Consider the following 21,113-nt stretch of genomic DNA (forward strand, 5'->3'; position numbering starts at 1 on the left):
TATAGTTCTTTCTGCAGAAACCATAGTCCACTAAACAGAGGGTCTATTTCACCAGCCACATGTCTATCACGAGGTCTTAGAGTTTAGGGTAACTAGTTTACTGGTTAAATCAGAGCCAAAGACAATAGCAATTCCAAATTGCAAGATTTCTAGAAAATATGTGGAGGTCCTTTCTGACATTGAAAGGAAAAAAAATTAAAACTTATGAGGTTTTTTTTTTCATTATTCCATTCTGCTTGGCCCTGAGCATTGAGCTTTATTGCCAGACTCAAGAAAGGTAACTCAAAAATATTATTTTAGTGCTCTGAGTTACTTTAACTGTGTTTTGAAGCAAGGCACTTTCCTATATTGATGAAACCAATTACAGACTCTTTCAGTTAAAAAAAAAAGTTACACTGTGAAGAATATTAACTCTAGTAATCACTGGGAAAAATATCTATTCATATGGCTTCAACAGGCAGCTCTATATGCCTCATGATCAAAACTTCTATCCTGACTTTTTATGCTCCATGCGGTCTAATGACTCTTACTATCTACAGACGTTGCTGTGTCATCATTATCCAAAACAAGTGTGTTTACGTAAGGCTCCATAATTTCACTTTAGCAAATGAATGTTTGGCGCATTTAATGCATGAGCCCAGCAGAGTGTTACTGGGGTGATTAGAATATGGATTGAAATTTTGACCATGGAAATGAAAAGAAAATGGTGATCCTAGGGATGCTCTGCAAGAAAAATTCTAGACATGACGGAGAAGAAAACACCTTAGCTCAAGGACAGAAGTACGTGGGATACCATTGGTAGAGGTGGGAAAGTAGGGCGCCATATATAGATATCCCTGAAAGTATAACCTTTTGTTTTCATCAGGGAACTTTTAACACATATAAATAAGAATCTTAGCTTTAAATAAATAAATAATGACAAGCTAAAGATGAAGTGCTAAAGCCACAGTGACATGGAAAAAGAGGTTTCTTTTTGTCGTTAGGGTATTCACAAATACTTTCTCAAATAAAAGTGATACTAAAATTTGGCAAAATGTATCAGCCAACTTGATTCTGTTAAAATAATGTTTTAAATAAAATTATTGGATACAACTTGTCTTCTTTATCAATCAGAAAGCATTTACCTGTTCTGTAATATGGAACATGCCATATGAACAGCAGAGCATAAGGGTATTTGTACAGTCATTAAACTCTTGACTTTATCAACTGGGTAAAGCCTTCTAAACATACAGTTGGTCCAAAAAAAATTCAATATGAAAGGATGAAGAAAAACAGGCTATTTAAAGCAAGAAGAAAGAAGGAATATGGATGAAATATTAACCATTCAGAATATTTTGGTGAGCTAAAATTTTTTGGAAAATCCCCTAAAACTGTGCTCTACATAGGGTTAATTTTTCACTTTACTTACAATTTGCTTCTTTCCAAGTAAGTTATTTACTAATTAAAGGTGTAGGGATGTTGGGCTTGTAATTCTGTTTGCCTCCGTGGAACTTCTTTGCCCGTTTATGCCTGGCTCCATTCCCTGAAGACTGATCCTGAGAAGTGCACTCAAGGCTCCCAAACTGGCTGGCTTCTGTTTGGGTTTGGCCAATGGAGATGCCAGGAAAGTTGCTCCAAATGCCTTAATATACATGAAATCTCTTTGAAACAGCCTTTTGCAAAGATATATTATTTTAAGCCTCACTAATATTTACTACAGTTTTAAAACAAAGATATGTTTCAACATTAAAGTGAGAGAGACATTGTTTTACATTCTATAGTTTTACATTCATATATGAAGGAAAATGAGTTGCTGAACACATTAGAATTAAGTAATAAATAACTTTTACTGAGACAGTTAACTAAAAAGCATTGCATTGTGATTAAGAGAGCAGATTCTGGAAAAAGACTGTATAAGTCCTAGATCTTGGGGTTTTTTTTTTAGGTTTTTTTATGATTAATTAATTAATTAATTTTTGGCTGTGTTGGGTCTTCGTTGCTGCATGAGGGCTTCCTCTAGTTGCAGCGAGTGGCGACTACTCTTCCTTGTGGTGTGCAGGCTTCTCATTGCAGTGGCTTCTCTTGTTGCAGAGCACGGGCTCTAGGTGTGTGGGCTTCAGTAGTTGTGGCACACGGGCTCAGTAGTTGTGGCTTGTGGGCTCTAGAGCGCAGGCTCGGTACTTGTGGTGCATGGGCGTAAGCTGCTCTGCGGCATGTGGGATCTTCCCGGACCAGGGCTCGAACCCGTGTCCCCCGCTTTGGCAGGTGGATTCTTAACCACTGTGCAACCAGTGAAGTCCCCAAATCATGTTTTATCACGTAATAGCTATGTGACCTTGGACAAATTACTTAAATACTCTGTCTTAATTTCTTCATATTTAAAATGGAGATAATAACATACTCTTGTATGGTTAGCCAGTCTCCAAGGTGGCCCTTGATGGTCCCTGCCTCCTGGTATTCACGTCCTTGTGTAGTCGCCTCCTACACTGAATAGGGATAACTTGTGTAAGCAATAGGATGATATGCAAGTGGCAGAGTATCACTTCCAATACTCAATCATGAAAGACAGTGAAGCTTCTGTCTCTACCGGATCATTTACTTTTCTCTCTTGAAAGTGGATCCTCCAGCCCCAGTCAAGTCTTCGGGTGTCTGTAATCCCAAATGGCATTTTAACTCAAACCTCACGAGAGACTATGAGTCAGACCAGCATCAAATAAGCTGAGTCCAAACTCCTGACTTACAGAAACTATGAAACAATGAATGTTAAGCTTTGGTGTAATTTATTATGCTGCAATAGGTAACTAATATACCCTGCCTGATAGGTTGTAAGATTAAATGAGATAAGTATGTGAAGCCAACAGAATAGTATCTAGAATATAATGAATTCACAGAAGTGTTTGTAATATTCCTGAGCACCAGTGTGTTTTAGAAACTGGGATATATATACATATATATATATATGTATATATATCTCTCCTATCCTCTATCCTAGTTCATATATGTATACATATGTATTGTCTCACTTAAACCTCATATGGTTAGCATTCTTTATGTTTCAGGTGTCCGAAGACTCAACTCAAACTGGCTTAACTGAACACCCCTCCCCTCATAAAATAAAGAATTTTTGGTTGAAGTAACTAAAAAGACAAGGCAAGAGCTTCTTTCACAAACTGCTAGATTCAGGGGCTTACACAATACCACCTTGTCTCTCTCTCCATCCTTGCGCTTTGCCTTCTTCCCATGTTATTTTAGTTCTCAAGCTCTCCCCAGCAAAGGCTCCCAGCAGCTTCGGCCCTAGATTCTTCTCGGTTCCAGTCCAGTGGGAAAAAAATGCCTCTCTCTCCCAACAATCCCAGAAAAATTCTCATTGTATCACCGTTGCTCTGACTGGACAACGTAAATGTCTCTGACCCAATCACAGAGCCAGGGGAAGGGCACCATAATTGGTCAGGTTAAATCACATGCTTCCTCTGATGAACATAGGTTAAAAGTAGGGGAGGGGTGGCTGCCAGAGGAAAACTAGGGTACTAGGGTCTCATGATTAGAAGAAGGGTAAATGGATACTGGGCAAAAATAATAAATATCTCTCATACCTCACAACAATTATATGAAGTAGTTGATATGATTATTACATTCCACAGGGGACACTGAAGTACAGAGCTTGAGTGGCTTGCATGGACTTGCACAGCCACACCTGGAAAGGCCAGTCAGATTCCTGATTCCATGTGCTACACCACATTATTATATTACCTCTCTAAGTGATCCTATGAATTATTATTTTACTGTGGCTTGGTGATTTGAGTTATTCAGACACTACACCTGTTCCACTCCCTCTCTTCTAAATTATACTCCTACCCTGTATAATCTGGTCAGTTTCTTCAATTATCCTATATACTCAGCTATGAAACCTAAATTTTTGAGTCATGGTCTGGGCTATAGAAAATCAGTGTACAATCTTGTTAATTAAGCCTTCCCTTGTGGTTACTGGATGAACAAGTGTTAATAATTTCCCTCAGGCCTTGCAAATGGTCTTATTCTAGTTTCCAGCAAACCAAGATCAAGGGCTGTGACAGTCAAGTTTTTATTGGCTATTCTTTCTGCTCTTTATGTAATCTAACCCTTGAAGATTAAATCTCAAAAACAATCTACCGTTCTAGAATACTATACAAATATATAGGTGCTTACCTATTCGTCTTCATTTAACATATCAGTATTGCATATATCTGTTTTATTTGACATCCACTCTTATCCCAGGCTCTTTTTTTTTTTTTTTTTTTTTTTTTTTTTTTTGCGGGCCTCTCACTGTTGTGGCCTCTTCCGCTGCGGAGCACAGGCTCCGGACGCGCAGGCTCAGCGGCCATGGCTCACGGGCCCAGGCACTCTGCTGCATGTGGGATCTTCCCGGACCGGGGCACGAACCCGTGTCCCCTGCATCGGCAGGCGGACTCTCAACCATTGCGCCACCAGGGAATCCCCCAGGCTCTTTTGAAGTACCACTTTAATATTGCTACTGATTATTAAAACCATTCTTAAGTTTTTCAAGATCAATGATATTAATCAAACAGTTCTGATGATGATAAAATAATTGCCCTCTTTGTCACTTTCCCTGAAACAAAGAAAATAGTATGACTTTTCCCCCAAAATAGGATTCTTTAAACTACTCAACAATATCAGATACTTGAAGGCATTAGAATTTTCTTCTTCCCTTCCTTAATATCTCATACTATGAGATATGAATATCTTAATATCTCATACTATGACTTCTTTAACTTGATTAATTATAAATCTCCTTTAAAGAAAACAATATGGTATGATAATGTCTAAATATGAAAAGTATACAATTATGAATGTCATAATTATGTAATACACATTTTATATAAATTTCTTATGGCTGAAGTTTGTCACAAAGAATCAGCATAAGCATGAAAATACATGGGTTTGGGGTCCAATTCATAGGCATAACATACTTAGGGAAAAAAATCAACTTAACCCTTTTTTATTTATACCAACTGCATTTCTACCATAAACATAGATTTTTATTTATACATACCAACTGTATTTCTACCGTAAACATAGACTGTGTGTATTTAGTCACTGACTGTGCAATCACTGACAGGCTTAGATATTACTTTTACATATGTTTCTTTCCCAGATTCAGTTGTATAGGCATATAAGCAAAACTATTTGAATTTTCATTAGTATAAGTCATTAGGAATAACTCTATGCATATGATCAGAGACAAACATTTTTCTAACTAAAAGTCTGTAGCAACAGATTTGAATGGGATTATTGGTTTTAAGTGAACTATGAGGCCAATAAGAATCATTTGCTTGTTTCTAAGGTTACCCGGAATTTAAATATTTTCCTTAAACACTGTGTACCTCATATAATTTCTATACCCCAAGCTATGATGTTGTAAACATTTCAGTTATTCATTTAACAAAAAATGTCTGTGTAGGCCTTATATGTAGTATGCTCTGCTAATTGCTATGGGAATGCCAAGAAGTACTTTGCCTGATTATGTAGTGGCAAAGATGGGATTCTGAGAAAGTTGCACTGCCATTCAAGAGCTTGTAATGGCACAAAGAGACCATCAGAAGTCATAAATCCCAACATAAGCCAACATATTATTAAATGCCAAAAGGATGCATTGGTATAGGCAATAGCAGCCAAAGAGATGCTGGGGAGCAAAACAAGGAATGGGAGTGGAGTGAGAAAAGGAGGCAGTGTCTTAGATAGAGTTTGTTTGGAGAATGAATAAGAATTGCAAATGTGGAGGGGAGGAAGGAGAACAGTTCAGGTAAGGACAAAAAAGTATGAATCCAAGCAAACAATGAATAATCATGGCAACAAAAATGGAAATGTGGAGAAGAGGAGAGGAAGGTCCAGAGGGGTGGAATGAGTTGTATGAAATAATGTAAAAGTGGAATAAATAAAAGCAGAGGTGTTTTTAAGCTGTGTTCCATGGAGCCAGGAGCTTTTATTCAATGGGATTCTGGAGACCTTTTTTTTTTTTTTCCCAATACCTATTACATACTGGAATTTCACATATGCTTTCTTCAAAGAAGAGTACTACTCTTCTCACACATAAATAAATAAATAGAAACTGACAGCCAAAGATTGAGAAGAAGACACTACAATGCTGAGTAGGGGAGTGACAAGGTGAAGATCTAGGAAATGATGTGCCAGCTGGATGAGAAGAAGAATAAGTGTCATTGTGGTGGGTGAAGAGTGGAGGCAGGGCTGGAAGAGGCCGGAGGAAATAAAAGGGTTACAGTCTGTTACAGTATATATATGAACAGTGTCTGAATATCTTAATTTATTATCTTGAGGAACTGAGGTGTGTAATGACAGGGTCTGGACCCAGCTGTGGTGAAATGAAGAAGGAATAACAGATTCAAAGGGAAAGAAGGCAAAAAATTCTTGTTATTATCTCTGCAACACTGTGCTAGACAGTTGACTTGCTGAGGTCTCACTTAATCCTCATGCCACTCCAGTAAAGTAGGATAGATAGATAGCTAGGTGCTGGGCCAGCTGTGACCTGAACTTAGAGTCACAAAAAATAACTTTTCTGTCGCAGAACTAGATGACATATTGAAATAGAGATGTTGGCTCAAAAAATTCTCAATTATTAAGCCCATTTAGAAAGTATGGAAGAGCTGAAAAATGAACTAATTTGTCAGGGCATACAGTGTAAAGATTAAGAGCACAGACACTGGATCAGAATGCCTAGCTCAAGTTTGCACTTTCCCCCTGGTTTGCTATGTGACACAGGAGTGAAGTACTTAAACACTCTGTGCCTCAGTTTTTTCATTTTTAAAATGGAGAGAATAAATAGTGCCTACTTTCTAAGTTTGTTCTCAGTACTAAGTGAGTTAATATATGTAGGATGCTTAGAACACTGTTGGGCATATATTAAATACTATATGTGTTAGTTATTTTTATGATGGTTCAGTTAACACATGGTAACTGTACAAAAGCATACAAGTGAAAATGTGTGGGTTAACCTATACATTCAGCAAAACTGCAAAAACCAAGTACATATACACAAATAAGTACAAATAAAATTGAGGAAGTCTGGATAAGATTGATGGGTTGTATCAATATCAATATACTGGTTGTGATAGTGTACTATAGTTTGTAGGATGTTAGCAAAGGGGAAGACTATGCAAGAAGATATTATTTCCTACAACTGCATGTGAATCTACAATTACTCAGAGTATAATTTAAAGAAGGTGTGGGTTGTTCTCTATCTCTTTATAAATCTGTGGAAGAAATGGCTGTGTTGCAGTGCACTGATTTATGTGAAGGGGAGGATTTCATGTAATTCACAGAGAACAGTCATCTTTTAAGGACTTAAAAGCAGTTTGCACCAGCAGTGTGAAAGGAGGTGGTAGAAAACCAGTGAGAGGAGGAGGGGGTAGTTAATCAGTAATTTTCTACAAAAAATAAAAATCAGTTTGAATAGCAGAGCCTGGATGATGGAGAAAATATTCCATAATCCCAAGGCTGTCTCAAGAACTTGTTCAATTTGTTCATTAAACAACAATGCCCAGCTGAGAGATCAGCAAAGGCAGAAACCCAGATCCCAAACAAGTGGCCTCCGCTAGAACCTTTTTTCTAATTCACACAAAGGAGCTCTAAGGACCAGTACAGGTACACAGTAAGACTTGCTCCTCTCCAAATTGGTGTATAAAGCACATTCTGTACAGGTGGTTTGTAAATATCTGTTGCATTTTAGCTAGGAAGTCTTGAAGTAGTGTCTACATCACAAATTTGAAAGAAAGAAGAAAAAAATTTAAAAATGATTCTAAGCCTCTATAAAAGGACTGAAACTTTGGAATCTAGAATTGTTGCTTTGACTTTTTGTGTTTCTGAGGAAATACTTGGGATTTCGGTATAATAAAATAATTCCAAAGATATGCCTTTTTAAAATATCAATTGTAATCTCATTTTGTTCAACTCAAATAGCTAGAAGTAATTTCTTTCTCTTTTTAAAGTTTTGGCTTTTTTATTATAGAAATGTTCTAAAACACAAATATAGGTATAGTAATATGGTAGATTTCCTATATTCATCAACAAGCTTCAAAAATTATCAACATGGTGGGACTTCCCTGGTGGTGCAGTGGTTAAGAATCCTCCTGCCAAAGCAGGGGACACAGGTTCCAGCCCTGGTCCAGGAAGATCCCACATGCCGCGGAACAACAAATCCCATGTGCCACAACTACTGAGCCTGCGCTCTAGAGCCCACGTGCCACACCTACTGAAGGCCACGCGTCTAGAGCCCGTGTTCCGCAACAAGAGAAGACACCGCAATGAGAAGTCCATGCACTGCAACGAAGAGTAGCCCCCGCTTGCCACAACTAGAGAAAGCCTGCGTGCAGCAATGAAGACCCAACACAGCCAAAAACAAATAAAATTAATTAATTTAAAAAAATCATCAACCTGGTAAATCTTAAATCTCCACTGAATTCTATTAAAGTAAGTCATGAATATCATATTATTGTGTTTGTAGTTTGGTACATGCCTCTAAGAGTTAAGGGCTTTAAAAAAACATATCCAAAATAGGATTATCACACCTACAATTCCCCAATTGTTTCGCAAATGTCTTTTTTGAGTTTATTAAAATCGGGACACATGCAAAGTTCCAGCACTGCATTAGATTAATATGCATTCAAGATAATTTCTCCTCTCCCTCCCCCTCCCCTTCCCCTTCCTCTTCCTCTTCTCTTCTTCTTCTTCCTTCTCCTCCTCCTACTTTTCTCCTCTCCACTTCTCCTCTTCTCATTCTCCTCTTTGTTCTTCTATCTGTCTGATGCAGAAACCATATGCCATTAGAATTTTTGACATTCTGGATTTGGCTGACTTTATACCTGATGACATTTAACATGATCTTCTATATCCTTATAGCTTTTATAATTATATTTATAGCTTTGATCAGATTCATCTGGTTTCCATAGTTTCTGGTTCATAGTTAGGTGTCAGTCTTGCTACAGCTTCACTGAGGGAAATGTGTTTTTTTTTTTTTTTCCTTTCTCCCTCTGGCTGTTTTTACAATTTTTTCCTGTTTTAAATTTTCAGAAGATTTTTTTATGGGATACATAGGTGTGGGTTCTTTTCATTCATACTCTTTAGGACTAATAAGGTTTTATTAATTTATGATATCTTTAGTTTATTATTTTTTTAAAACTAGTATCTCTTCAAATTGTGCTTCCACATCATTATCTCTCTCCTGTATATTAGAACCCCTGTGACAGGTGTATTAGGCTTTTTCACTGGGTCCCATGTGTCTTACATTTTTTTAATGTATCTTCCATCCTTCTTTCTTTCACTGCTTTAGTATAGTTTTTATCTGCTACTAAACATATCTGTTGTGCTCTTAATTTCATTAATTGTATTTTTCACTTTTAGAATTTTCTATTTTTGCATACATTATGACTCTATGGTGAGTTATCAATACTGTCATTTATTTTCTTAAATATATTAATCAGTTGTTTTAAAGTCTACACCTGGTAACTTCATTATCTTGACACTTCCAGGCTCCCTTTTTATAATTTGTTTTCCCCTCTTGCTTTTCACTTGTCCTTGTCTCCTGACATTTCTGGTAGTTACTGATTAAATGTCAGGCATTGAGTATGAAATATTATAGAAGTTCTGGATAAAGTTATGTTCTTCCAGAGAGGATTTACTACTCTTCAAGTTGTCAAGAAGAGTTGGTAAAAATCAAGGACTTTGATCCAATCAAGGGCTGAGAGGGATCAAAGATGGGAGTTAGGTTTTGTGAAGTCTTTCTAGTTTTGAGTTTGCTCTTAGTCATAGACCATAGCCTTTCTGAGGTCTCAACTGAAAAACATGTATTTTCCAAGGCTCTTTGATACTTTTAGGTTTCCTTTCTATTATGGCACTGGCAGCCCTAAAATCCAATATTTGTCCCTCCATTTCTGTGAGAGAGACATAAAGTCATGTCTGCTTTACCGGCTAGACAGTCTCTGAGAAAACCACTCAACTCTGCCCTTGTCCTGCAGAGCAGCCACAGACATTATGTAATCCAATGAGCATGGCGTATACAACAGGCCAGATCTGGCCCTCGGGTAGCAGTTTGCTGACCCCTGCTTTAGGTTATTGTTTTCTGTTGCACCTCAGGGCTGTGACTAAAATTTGCCTAATATTCCATGGGGAAAATGGCAAAGGAAGTTGAGTCACCTAAATTTCTTTCTGGAATGTGGAGCCCTCAAATGCTGGCTGCTTTGGTTGTTGTCCACTGATTAACTTTAAAACATTGTATTTATTTATCTATTAATTTTTTATCCTGCCTTTATAATTATACTAAGTAGAAGAGATGGTCTGATGATAGAGATTACTCCATAGTAGCCAGAAATAGAAGTTTCATTTACCTATCATTCTTCTTTTTTGATTATGAAACTGTCTTCCACACAACCGCAGTATTCTTTGAGAGCTTCCTTGATTTCTAGCATGTCAGGATATTCTAGGTTTATGTCCTATGTTTGGAGGAGGGCAAGCATTGCAATCTTGACAGGCTGGCTTCACTTGAAAAATAAAGACATGAAGTAGGAGATAAGAAATAAGAAATACGTTTTTAACTGGGGGGATGGGGGAGGGAAGCAGGGAGCAATCCAGCTTAAGTGAACAGCAAATCAAAAGCCCTGAAATGGAAGTTTGTGTGGAATGTTTTAGGAACAGTGAGAAAGTCAGCATGGATAAAACTGAAGAATAAGTGGCGGGGGTGTGGACAATAGTAGAATACGTTAAAGGGTAGAGGGATCCATACGGTATAAGGCCTAAAATTTGCTAAGCATTTACTGAGCATTCTTCAGTTTTCTACATGTATATAATATAATAAAAATATAAATGCTGTTAAAAATTGAATGTAGAAAAGATGGAAAGAAGAAAGCTGTTCTAGAAAAATATGTAGAGATAATCTTTTCTAATTCTTATAACACTATGAATTGTATATTAATATTTCCATTTTATAGATGAAGAACTTGATGCTTTGAAATGTTATATAAAAGGTCCAAGATCCCACAACTAATAAGAGATAGAACTAAGAATCAAACTTCAGTGTTTTACATCTGTATGACTTGTATTTCTCCATATGCCATGCTGGAAAATGTAGAAGCGTTAGTTAAGATCAGCACTGATGTAATTAAAGAGAACCTTGCCTAGTCTGAATGAAAAGTCCAAGCAAGCACATGAGTGACTTAACAGTAGGTGAGGCCAAACAATCAAATGTCCTAGTGATAGAAAAGAGTAGATCAAGTAGGTGTGGGGGCTGGAGTAGAAACGGGAGATATGCAATTTCATTATACTTTATGGAATTGTAGCAAATATTACATCTGAATACATGAAAAATTATTTGATTTTCAAAGATGAGAAACATTTGTTATGGCTCCCTCCCAAAGGTAAGCATTTCTCTATTAATATAAGATGAGGGTACAGAATAGGAGGAGGATTAATCCTCTTTGGTGTGTGTGGTTTAGATCACACCTGAAATTTGCAAGCTGGGAACCACACTTGAAGAAGCAATAAATGATCAAAGTGGAATATGTATAAAAGAGAGTGGACATGGTGATGGGGCAACCAGTCTCCAGAAAGGAAATGTTTAAGAAAATAGTGTTTAGAGTGGAGGAGATTTTAGGAGTAAATGGTGAAGTATTTGTTCTATTAAAATGTTATAATCAGCTCAAATGACTAGACTTATTCTGTTTTGTCCCAGAATGAATGTGTGTGTGTGTGTGTGTGTGTGTGTGTGTGTGTATTTTTTAAGTACTTGATCTACTTGAAAATGTAATCAGCTACCTCTGCAACGGTTCTTAATTCTTTTGAGGATGCTCACATTTTTGGGAACTTAAGATATGAAAACTAACACATGAATCCAAATATTTGCATGTAACTTCAAGGTGTTATATGATCCCTAAAACTTGTTTAGGTACTCCTATGGCATTTGTGACCCCAAGTTAAGAACCTGGGAGAGATTGAGAGTTCTCTGTTCTAGAAACATTTAAGTAGAGGCTGAGCAACCACTGTGGCCTGACATTGTAGAGAAGCATGCTTTGTTGAACTTCTGGCTACGGTCCTAAAATAAGTGTGAAAATTGCCAAATTAGCATGATATATCTCTATGTTCCCTCCCTTGATCACCTGTACAAGGGTATCCTTGTATCCTAAACAGTCATAAAAGCCTCATTACCTTGAAGCATTTCATCCATTGCACCTTTTAAAATATTTCCATGGTGTTAGAATTGGCAAGAGAATACTTTGAACCTGGTGGCAACGATCTCAATCCAGGGGGACAAAAAAAGTAAAAGAGATGCAACCTGAGCCAGAACCACCATCTACTCTACAAGACAATTTCTTTTATAAAATGCCAATATCCTCAAATGGCATCAAATTGTCATATTTATTTTGTTGACTCAGTTGGTTCCTAAATTGCAATTTAAATCACTTACTGGAATATTCCAATGTGTTAAAAATAATATCGAAGCAAACAAAGACTCATGCGTTTCTCACTTCATACAACCATTTTGTTTATGAATTTACATCCCAGACAAACTTGTTTTATTTGGATGGCCAGTGTTTCAGAAATATTCTCCAAAATGCTCCCAAGCCCAAGATTTTAAACTTTTGTACAAACATATTTGCACTGAATTTTTTTTCACTTTTAGTGTTCTGGTGCTTCTTTTAGTTAATTTTCAAATTATTTCTTGTTTTGCAGTGTAGTCTCAGTCAAAGAATGCTTGGTTGGAATTTGGAAAACTGTGCTTTAATTTCATTCCCTAAACTGATGAACTAGATGATCTAAAATTACACCAACTAAACAGAGCCAAATAGCAAGAAAATAAATATGGTGTGTTACAGATGGAAGAGGCCTAGTCATGAATTAGTGAATAGAATGAATGAATGACTATATAAAATTGACTATCCCTTATTTTTGTTATTACACTTTAAATAAATAATGTATTATGTATAATTATTAAAGTAATGCATAACCATTGAGGAAAACCTGGATATACAGAGATGCATAAGGAAAATATATTTTAAAATCTGTAACTCTAGCAACCTGAGATATTGAAATTATGTTGTAATACTTTATTGTCTTCTTTTATACCTTACAAATATCTCTCTCTATACTACATATTCATTTTGATTAGAAGCATATTTATACATAGGTTTATAGCTTAGTTCTCCACTAAGCAATATCCTCATGAAATTGTTCTGAAACTAAGTTTTTAATAGCTACATCATAGTTCACCAAATGAAGACAACTTTTTAATGAGTCTTTTCTTTGGATGTTTAGTTTTATCCAATTTTTTAAAAAGTATGACTGTGATGAATATCCTTGCCTGTAAATATTTTGAAACAGAACCAATAGATCAAAGAATGTGGATGTTCTAAGCTTTTTGATATATATCACCAAGGTATCTGCCAGAGAGTCTGTCTGTTTTCCAGATTCATTTTACCAGGACATCATTACCCTGATACCAAAATCAGACAAAGACACTACAAAAAATGAAAATTACAGGCCAATATCTTTGATGAATAGAGACGTAAAAATCTTCAACAACATATTAGTAAATTGAATCCAGCAATATATAAAATGTATCATATAACATGATCAAGTGAGATTTATTCTAGGAATGCAAGGATGGTTCAGTATCTGCAATCAATCAATCAATGTGATATGCCACATTAAGAAAAGAAAGAATAAAAATCACATGATCACCTTAACAGACACAGAAAAAGTACTTGATAAAATTCAACATCCATTTGTGATAAAAACTCTTCAAAGCTGGTATAGAGGGAACATATCTCAACATAATAAAGGTCATTTATGACAAACCCACAGCTAAAATTATATTCAGTAGTGAAAAGCTGAAAGCTTTTCCTTTAAATAAGGAACAAGACAAGGATGCCCACTCTTGCCACTTTTATCTAACATAGTATTATTGGAAGTCCTAATCACAGCAATCAGACAAGAAAAAGAAATAAAAGGCATCAGAATTGGAAGGGAAGAAGTAAAACTGTCACTATTTACAGATGACATGATGCTATATATAGAAACCCTAAAGTTTCCACCAAAAAACTATTAGAACTAATAATGAATTTAATAACATAGAAAATACAAGCTTAATATACAGAAATCTGTTGCTTTTCTAAATATATACTAATAATGAACTATCAGAAAGAGAAAGCAAGAAAATAATCTGTTTAAAAATCACATCAAAGGGCTTCCCTGGTGACACAGTGGTTGAGAGTCCACCTGCCAATGCAGGGGACATGGGTTCGTGCCCTGGTCCGGAAGGATCCCACATGCCACGGAGCGGCTAGGCCCGTGAGCCATGGCTGCTGAGCCTGCACGTCCGGAGCCTGTGCTCCGCAACAGGAGAGGCCACAACAGTGAGAAGCCCGTGTATCAAAAAAAAAAAAAAAAAAAACACATCAAAAATGTCTAGGAATAAACTTAACCAAGGAGGTGGAAGACCTATATTCTGAAAACTATAGAACATTCATGAAGGAAATTGAAGATGATACAAAGAAATGGAAAGATATCCCATGTTCACAGATTGAAGAATTAACGTTGTTAAAATATACATATTACCTAAAGCAATCTACAGATTTAATACAATCTTATCAAAATATCCATGACATTTTTCACAGAACTAGAACAAATAATCCTAAAATTTATATGGAACACAAAAGACCTCAAATAGCCAAAGCAATCTTGAGTAAAAAAGAACAAAGCTGGAGGTATCATGCTCCATGACTGCAGACTATACTACAAAGCTACAGTAATCAAAACAGCATGGTACTGGCACAATAACATGGTACTGGCACAAAATCATTGATCAACTGAAGAGAACAGAGAGCCCAGAAATAAACTCACACAAACTCACACACTTATAGTCATTAATCTTTTCTCACACCAAATATAAAAGTAAACTCAAAATTGATTAAATACCTAAATGTAAGTCTGGAAACCATAAAACTCTTAGGAGAAAACATAGGCAGAATACTCTTTGACATAAATTGTAGCAATATTTTTTTGGATCTGTCTCCTAAGGCAAAGAAAACAAAAGTAAAAATAGACAAATGGGACCTAATTAAACTTAAAAGCTTCTGCACAGCAAAGGAAACCATTGCCCAATCAAAAAAAAAAAAAACAACCTACTGTATGGGAGAAAATATTTGCAAATGATATGACCAATGAGGGGTTAATATCCAAAATATATAAACAGCTCACACAAATCAATGCCAAAAAGAAATCTTATTAAAGGATGATATGAATAGACATTTTTCCAAAGAAGACATACAGATGGCCAACAGGCACATGAAAAGATGTTCAAAATCACTAATCATCAGAAAAATGCAAATCAAAACTACAATGAGATATTATGTCATACCTATCAGAATAGCTATCATAAAAAAGACCACAAATAACAAATGTTGGCAAGGATACGGAGAACAGAGACCCTAGTACACTGTTGCTGGGAATGACATTGGTGCAGCCACTATGGAAACAGTATGGACGTTCCTCAAAAAACGAAAAATAGACCTACCATATGATCCAGCAATTCCACTTCTGGTCATATATATGAGGAAAATGAAAACACTAATTTGAAAAGATACATGAACCTCAATGTAGCATTATTTACAATAGCCAAGACATGCAGGCAACCCAATTGTCCGTTCTCTATGTCTGCATCTTTATTCCTGCCCTGCCACTAGGTTCATCAGTATGGCTTTTTAAAATTCCATATATATGTGTTAGCATATGGTATTTGTTTTTCTCTTTCTGACTTACTTCACTCTGTATGACAGATTCTAGGTCCATCTACCTCACTACAAGTAACTCAACTTCATTCCTTTTTATGGGTAATATTCCATTGTATATATGTGCCACATCTTCTTTATCCAATCATCTGTTGATGGACATTTAGGTTGCTTCCATGTCCTGGCTATTGTAAATAGTGCTGCAATGAACATTGCGGTACATGTAAAAGATACTTAGTTTTTATATGCACTTTTGTTTTGTTTAAATTGGTATTACTCTTATTTTTCAAAATATAAGTATTACTATCCTTCCTCCTAAGAAAGTATTTGTGTCAAATTTTGGTGACTGTGAGGTTAACTCTTGTGCCTGGAAAAATTAATTATAGCTATTTGGATTCTTTAAATACTAAATTTAATAAATTCACAAAATCACAGATCTATTTTACCTAAGACTTTAACTTCAAATTTTAAATTATCTGATATTTGTCTTCATTATTATTTTCATAAATTGAGTAAATTTTAACAATATCTTTCAAGAGAGCCTTTGATTAATGTTTAACCAGTCTAATATAAACAAACTGAAATTTCTTAACAACCTCTACCATTTACAAACTTAGTTAATTAAATTTCTTGAAACACTTTCAACTACAGCTCATGTATAAATTTGTTTTTAACTTTCTTTTCAAGTAATTCAGTTATTCCAAGTTAGAAGTTTGCTGGAGTACTTAAATAACTTTAGTAACCCAAATATATTAAACTCTGAAGTATGACACCTAAGACTCACTAATAACATGAAAAATTCTTTTATAACTTTAGACCTACAAATTGCAAGTCTCAAAAAATTACTCAGGTACACATTTAATTGAAATCTAAGGCTCACCTGCTAAATATCACTTCCAATTTCCTTATTAAAATATTTAAAATATCAAATAAATGACTGATAAAATTATTACAAAAATCTGCATTTCTAGATTTAACAAAAACATAAGGCCATGCTTACAATTTACTCTATCACTTATATTTGCAATTCTAATACTTCTGGAGTTTTAAAGAAAATTATCCACCAAGGAAAAAAGAAAATTGGGATAACCATTTTTTTGCAGAATGAAAGAAAAAATGGACTGCAGACATCCAGATGGATTTTTCCCTTGCCAAACAGGGACACATTGGGCCACTAGTCACTATAACAACCATGGATTCAAGTCCATACCTTCCACATGGTGCTGGCTAACATCAACTCAGGGCTCTCAACTCAGGAAACTAGCAAAGAATATCTTCTGTCTGGTTTGAGTCATACCCTACTCACTTTAATACTTACTAGGAGTCCATGAATCTATCCCCTGCTTCATGCTATTCTGAATTTGTTTCATATTCTTACAGTATGCCAGGCCACAATTCTTAAAGGATATTTAAATGATATCTGATTATATTCCTTATATCTGAGCTATGCTGGTTCTGAGTGCACAATAGGAAAATGTGCTTTCTCAAGTGGTTATAGACAAATATTAACCTAATTATATGTGAGATTTTAGTTTAATGATTTATATAGAGTCACTATTTTATCCAGCCTAGAGATGAGTTCCCTGAAATGGGAGCATCATCTGAATAGAGCTGAATGAAATTAATAGCACTTATTCCCCCACACTATTGTGTTCCATGTCTTTATATGTCAGTCATATCCTCTTTTCCTCACAACCTCTGAAGCAATCAGATGCCTGCACCACACTTTTTTCTGGCAACTCTTGACATTTTTGTCATGTTTCTTCAGACTCCATTGATGTTTATAATGTCCTTTGTAAAGGAAAAAATTTCTACTAATTTCTTATTGACCACTGATCTTTACCATTTATTTGGTTGCTATCTTAAATGTGCTTTTCTGCCAAGAGTCAGTAAAACCTTAGATTTTCATACCCTATGTGATTTGCCTACCGTTGGTTAGCCAGAAATGATAGGTCAAAACCAGTCATAACAACCTGAAGTACTGGCCAACAACACTCAGGGCAGCAATTACAAAATATGTCAGTCACTGCTAATGGTCCTCTGATCTTCATTTTTCTATGATAATAAAAAAATTTGGCTGAATCTGCCATTGTTCATCAAAGACTAAATTTCTTAGAGACCTTTGCAGCTAGAAGTGGCCATTTGACTAGTCTCTATAAAAAATGGGATGTGAGAGAAAGCAACTGTTAGTCATTCTCTTAAATAGAAATGTCCATGGACATGCCCTCTCTGTTCCTCCCCTTGTCCTTGTTAGCTAGAGTTACAGCAGGGGTCAGAGGAGCCACCTTAGAGTACATAATGGACATAATGGAAGACATGTTTTTAGGATGGCTGAGCAACAACATGGAAGGGGCATGGGTCTCTACCATATCAGACCTAATTGCTTATAGTTAGCCTAATACTTAAGTGAGATTAAAAAACCTATCTTATACTTTACCATTTATTAGTACTTGAATAGACTTCTAACTAATAATATAAGCTGAAAAGTTGCACACAAAAGTGCCAGAGTAGTTTTTATTGGTTGAGATCATGTGATAGATTTTATTCAATTGAATTGACTGGGTACAAGAACAAATTTAGTTATATTAACTGTACTAACCAGTATTGTAATTAATGTTTATATATGTAAGATGTTTCTGTATCAAACACCTATATTTCTGAGCAAATATGGATTTATCTCTTTATGGGTGGGAGGTAAATAAATTTGGTCTGTGCCTGATACTTTTAAAAAGCATGTACATCTATCCTGGCTTTAACATATTAAATTATGAAATATGCTTCAGAATAACTCTAGGAGATGGCAGTATAGCCTAACATTAAAAGAAGGAGCTTTAGAGTAAAAGAGGTCTGGATTTAGATTATGCCTATTTCAAGAGATTAAAAGTTGTCTCACACACTTCAACCAAACTAGAGGACCTCTAAGAAGAGGAGCCAAAGAGAAAGCAGTTATCGCACAAAGATTTGTGAGTATGGATTGGCCTAATGGAGTGAATGTCATGGAAATTCATGGAAGCCCCAAAACGTCCTTGAAAAAATTCTATTAGTACAAACATCTCAAGCTTGGCTGAAAAGGACAGAGGAAGTACAAAATGAAAGGAGGCTGTTAGACTGCTCCTTCCCCACCCCCGCCCTGAAATTCTGCTGCCAAGAAGCAGGCAGATAAACTACTCAACTGCAAACTACTTTTCATAAAGAGAAAGGATGACTCAGAGGGTGAAACCTAGAGCCCAGAGGGTGGAATGAAGAGCCACAGAGAATTATTCACAGCCTTTACAAAGTAATCAAGAAACTCTGGATTACAGAACTGTTTTGGACCAGTGACTCCTTTTGACCTTCCATTTCTCTGCTTTTGAACCAGAATGTTTATAATCTGATATGCCTGTCTCACCTTGTATGTTGGTAATGCTGTGAACAGACTACTTTTCTGTTTAATTTTATAGATCTACAGATGGTGGGGAAGTGTGCCCCAAGAGTTGTATTTATGGATTATGGTAGGAGCCTCATCTATACCCCATTAAGATGATTTGGATGATGAAATGTTTTTAGTTTAAGCTAAGGAGATTTAGATACAATTTTGGACTTGACCTGAATGGATTTTGAAATTTTTGTTTAGATGATGAGATTTTGGACTACAGCTGATGATGTGATGGGATAAGTCTTCGGGGGACTTCAGAAGGGGAGTGAATGTATTTTGCATTTGTAAGGGCAGACAGTTCTGAGAGGGCCTCCAAGATTTTGGTACCCTGGTGTATACACCTTGTATAGTCACCTCCTTTCAAATGTGGGTGGAACCTGTGAATATGATGGAATAGCCACTCATTTTCAGGTTAAGTTTTACGCCAAATGGTGATAGGATTGTCACTCATTGATTACTTTACATTATATAAGACTCCATCATAACAATCTATAAAGGTATCTAGAAGTCAGAGGGATCAGCTTCTCCTGGCCTGGAAGAAAGCAAACACTCACATTGTGAGCTTCTTATGGGTGTCAGCTGGAAAGGAACTGTGGGCAGCTTCTAGCTGCTAAGAGCAGTCCCCTGCCAACAGCCAGCAAGAAGACAAGGACCTTAGTCACAGCCACAAGGAAATGAATCATGCCAACAACAGATAAGCTTGGAGGAGGTTCTTGAACTTCAGATAAGAATCACAGGCTTGGTGAGACCCTGAACAGGGGACTGAGCTAACCTGGACCTGTACTTCTGACCTATAGGACTATGAGATAATAAATGTAGCCACTAAGTTTACGGTAATTTTTTGCACAGCAATATAAATCTAATATAGCTATGAATAAGCTATGTCACACTCAGTAAAATTCTATAACAGACTCACTAATTCTGAGTTAGAGAATCAGTAAAATAGGATAGTAATACCTCTGTCATACTACCATGTATTGAATGAAATAATTCTCATTAAGCCAAAGCAAAATGTCAGGCACCTAGCAAGCAATTAACTATATATATATATATATATATATATATATATATATATATATAATTATTTCCAAGAAAATTATAAAAACCTTAAATTTTTCTTTCAACTGACTATATTGACTTCTATCAAAGGCTTAACCTAAGGTTATCTAATCTGCTCTGCTTACCTACTTAATCTTCATCTTTAGAAAGTATTGCTGTACATCACAGATCAAATTAATATCTCTTGTTGCCTAAAGCTTTACTTGAATCCTCTCAGACAGCATTAATCAGTCCTTCCTTGGAGCAACCACAGTATTTGTTATTTGTAGGTCTACTTAAGGCATACTTTATCATCCTACCCTCTATCTGGATGTTTGTATGTCTATATTCCCCTTAAATGGCAGACTGTTTGAAATGTTTTATTCTTCCTGGTATCTCTGTCTTCGACCCTTGACCCCAGAATCTAACAAAGCATCTGGTACACAGTAGAAGCTTAATCAATATGTACTGAATTAAAATGAATCATCAGAAGGAAATTCTACATGATGTATTCAGTTAATAAAACACTTTGAATTTCCCATAACAAAAAAAAAAAACTGGTGATTTTCTGTATACTTGTGATGGTTAAATATTGGACCTACTTAGGCAAAGCAATAGAATAGGCCTGCTGAATAATAAATTTATTTTCATATTGCAAATATGAATCTATCTTTAACATTGCTAGTAATTACATGCTAGTCTTTATATAGTATGGAACAGCCAGAAAATTTATAAAGTTCAGTTAAAATCAAATGTTTTGTTCAGTAGATATGAATAAAATATCATCTGGATAGATTGGATTTTTTATATTTCCACTGAATTTTTTTCTCATTAGAGATTGTTGAACAATCTCTATCTCCTTGACTTTAGGGTAAGCCAATTATACTTAAAAT

At 35.8% G+C, this 21,113-nt stretch overlaps 1 protein-coding gene across 3 annotated transcripts in view; it reads right to left on the bottom strand.

Moving 5' to 3' along the window:
• Positions 1-21,113, bottom strand: part of CFAP299 (cilia and flagella associated protein 299) — a 624,040-nt gene that overhangs the window by 175,155 nt on the left and 427,772 nt on the right. The gene's annotated exons all lie outside the window — the stretch shown is intronic.

This window comes from Orcinus orca, chromosome 4, assembly GCF_937001465.1.
Source record: "Orcinus orca chromosome 4, mOrcOrc1.1, whole genome shotgun sequence".
NCBI classification, from domain to species: domain Eukaryota; kingdom Metazoa; phylum Chordata; class Mammalia; order Artiodactyla; family Delphinidae; genus Orcinus; species Orcinus orca.